Source organism: Ursus maritimus (assembly GCF_017311325.1).
Source record: "Ursus maritimus isolate PB19 chromosome Y unlocalized genomic scaffold, ASM1731132v1 scaffold_Y3, whole genome shotgun sequence".
In the NCBI taxonomy this organism is placed as follows: Eukaryota; Metazoa; Chordata; class Mammalia; order Carnivora; family Ursidae; genus Ursus; species Ursus maritimus.
This window is the reverse complement of record NW_024423336.1, coordinates 35,623-38,953: the sequence shown is the minus strand read 5'-3', so window position 1 is coordinate 38,953 and position 3,331 is coordinate 35,623. Positions and strand designations below refer to the sequence as shown.

The following is a 3,331-nucleotide window of genomic DNA, read 5'->3' as shown; positions in this document are numbered from 1 at the left end:
AGCTAAGAGCGAGAGTCGCAGTGAAGAGACCAGGCCCAGAACGGCGATCAAGGCAAGGGGAAAGCCACCGCTGCGGGAGCAGTAAGAATAGGTGACTCAGGAGAATCGCACCACCTGGACGCTATCTAAGCTCAGCGAGAGACCCTGCCCCAGGAAAAAAGAGGTGAGAGGAGTACCGTTTGCGGAGGAGAGCGGACTTGGTATAGTGTCTTTTTCTCACGGCCGATGTTGGCTGTCGCAGGGTGTTTTTTTGTTTCTTTTTTACTGTTTGGGTTTGTGTTTTTCGCGGTGGGGCTTGGGGTTTTGTTTTGTTTTGTTGCCAGACTTAGCACTACGTTGGTTTTGGGGTAAAAGTCACCGGAGTCTAGGAGTAGCGGCCCGCTTCTTCCTTGATCCGCAACAGAATTTGAAAGACGATAGGAGGACTGGGGGTTTGTATTTCTTCCCTTTTCTACCCAGGGGGGAAGCTTACTGGCCCCTCCATTCTCCGCAGTAGGGTGGGCTGGGCAGCTGCGCAGGGCGGTAATGGGTGCCGAGCCGGCGATTTAGCATGTTCATATTTTGGACTGTAAGGGAAAATGGCTGACGGCTCTGTCCCGCCCCTCTCCGGTAGACTTCGATTTTTACTCAGGGTTTAAGCGCTCCAGATCCCTGCGCTCAGGATCCTAGGCGGATCTCATCGTTGCACTTGACACCAAACGCCATTACTGAGGTGGAGTGATTTCGAGTACATCCAGGGCACAAACTCTTGGCTCTCAGGGCTGACGTTTGTCCACTTTCCGAAGTAACTAGAAAGTGTGGAACAATTTTTTGCCTTCTACTTCCCCGAGGTGCAGATAGCTAAGGGACAGTCAAAGCTGTTTTAATGAAGAAATCAATTCCACATTAGCTTTTACGTACTTTTCACTCTTCTATAGAAACACCGTTTTTGAGTTTGTTAGTATTAAAATCTCGTAATGTGACGCATTAGATCTCACATATGTACTTTTTCATTATAAAATGTTAATTTGTGGCTATGGACCACATAGCAATTGTGTGGAAACTACAGTTTCGGCGTTTTTCAAATAAGAGCATTCATGTTATCTTGTGAATTTCCTTTATTACGCTACTCCAGTTTTCCATTATGCAGTTTCTCCCACAGGTGTTACAGCTGAATAATTTAAGACAGTTACTGAACTCAACTTAGCAGGTTGTAGACGTGGCTTAAAAATTCATATTGTATTTTTTAAGGGGAAATACTTTGTAGTATTTTCTTACCAGGAAGCTCTGTATCTTTTAAATACACATTACATGCTTATGCTTTTAAAAAAGCATTTGAGGTGCTTTGATTAGGGAACATTCAGCAGACATTTTCTTGGAACTTACCACTAGAAATTACCTCATGAACAAGAACTACATAATTGTAGACTAGGGTGGGAATCTTAAACCGTGTTTTTGCACTGAGTTAAAACAAATGTTAAACTCTTGTATTTTCCTTGCTCTGCTAATTTAACCAACTGTCATTTTTGCCAACACAAAACTAAAAGTTTAAAGACATGTTTACAAAGGGATCAGCATTAGTTTTCTCAATTCAAAAACTCATGCATGTAGTTTTAAGTTTAACATTGAAAATTTTATTGATACGCTCTCTGGGGAGAAGGAAAGCCTGAAGTACTTAAAATTAGTGTTTCAAGGGTCAGTTGAAAATGTCTTAGTTGATTGAGTTAAAGGTGATATTTTTAGATTTAAACTATTTTTCCTACCTTTTCCTATACAACTTTTACATAAATGTTTAACATTTTGTTTTAATGTTTTTCTTTTATTGCTTTGCTCTCATAATACCTGATCTTCTAACTTAGAGGTAATTTCTGTAGCCATTGAACTGTGCAATGTTACATTTGAGAATTCTAAACAACTTTTTATCTTAGATATTAATATTCCATATTAAATTAATAGAAATAGTCATGTAGTGTTTACTATGGATCTTTTTTTCCTGGGATTTTGAAATGCAGTTTAGGTAAATACAAAGAAACGTTTGGTGGATATTTCCAGATTTTTTCTTTGATGAGGATATTTGTAATGAAGCTTATGGTTATTGATACAATATGTAGTCTTTGTCTCTGACTTCTTACTAGGTAATGGTTTTGAAATTCATTTGTACTGTATTGTGAATCTATTTAATATGGACTTAAAGCTGCTAGGAATCAATTTGTAAATCTCGGTTTGTGAACAGTGTGTGTTTGTGTTAAGTAGATGCCTATGAGCAAAATTGTTGGATTGTATTGTAAATTTATGTTTAGCTTAAGAAACTGCAAAATCATTTCTCATCATTACCATGTTACATTCCTACCAGCAGTTTTTGAGTTTTCTAGTTCCCTGCATTCTGACTTTTGGTTATGCCCATTCTAGTGGGTGTGCTGTGGTACCTTATTGTAATTTAAATTTGCATTTGCCTGATGACTACACTGTTGGCTGTTTGTAAATCTTTAGAGAAATGTCTATTCAGGCTGCCCATTTTTTAAGTTAATATTTAATTGTTTCCTATTAAAGTTATATCCTTTATCCGACACATGATTTGTAATATTTTCTCCTAAGTCTCTGATGCCTAACCATCTGAGCCACGCAGGCGCCTCTCTCTTCACTTTCTTAACGGCATCTTTGAAATGCAAAAAATTTTTAATTTTGATGAAATTGTTTACTGATTTTTAAGATGTCAGTTACTTCTACTTCTCATAGTATTCTGAGAAATCCTTGGATAACTATAGGTCACAAAGATTCACTTACATTTTTCCTCTAAGCATTTTATATTTAAAGTACTTACATTTTGGTAAGAAGTTCACTTTGGGTTAACTTTTACTTATTATGAGTATTAGAGATCTAAATTCATCTTTTGCAGGTGGATATCCAATTGTATTAGTATAGTTTGTTGAAAAGACTTCTTTCCCATTTAAAAGTCTTGGTTCCCTTGTAGAAAAACATTTGACATATTTAAAAGGGTTTATAATTAAGGGTTCATTTCTGGGCTATTGGTCTGTACTGTTAAGCTATGTCTGTGCTTCTGTTAGCAATTGGAAGAGTTCATTTTTATTCCAAAGGAGAGTAACCCTTAAATTTTTTTTTAATTGTGGTAAATGCACATAAAATTAACTACTGAACTTTTAAAGTACGTAGTTCAGCGTTATTAAGTATGATCACATTTTTGTGCAGCCATCATGATATAAACACTTTCATGCATTTTTACTTTTAACTTATTTTTCTCTATTGCAGTCCTTAAGAAATAGATTTTTGTGTTTTTCTTTCCTTCAGTGCCTGACAGGTTTTTAGCTTTCATTTTTTTCTCTTAAGAGTTGTG

At 36.7% G+C, this 3,331-nt stretch overlaps 1 long non-coding RNA gene across 1 annotated transcript in view; it reads left to right on the top strand.

Moving 5' to 3' along the window:
- The first annotated feature begins 6 nt into the window (after positions 1-6).
- Positions 7-3,331, top strand: part of LOC103679219 — a 37,780-nt gene continuing 34,455 nt past the window's right edge. Inside the window, exon 1 of the long non-coding RNA XR_572870.2 lies at positions 7-163. This is a non-coding gene — a long non-coding RNA (uncharacterized LOC103679219). The remainder of the gene's footprint in view (positions 164-3,331) is intronic.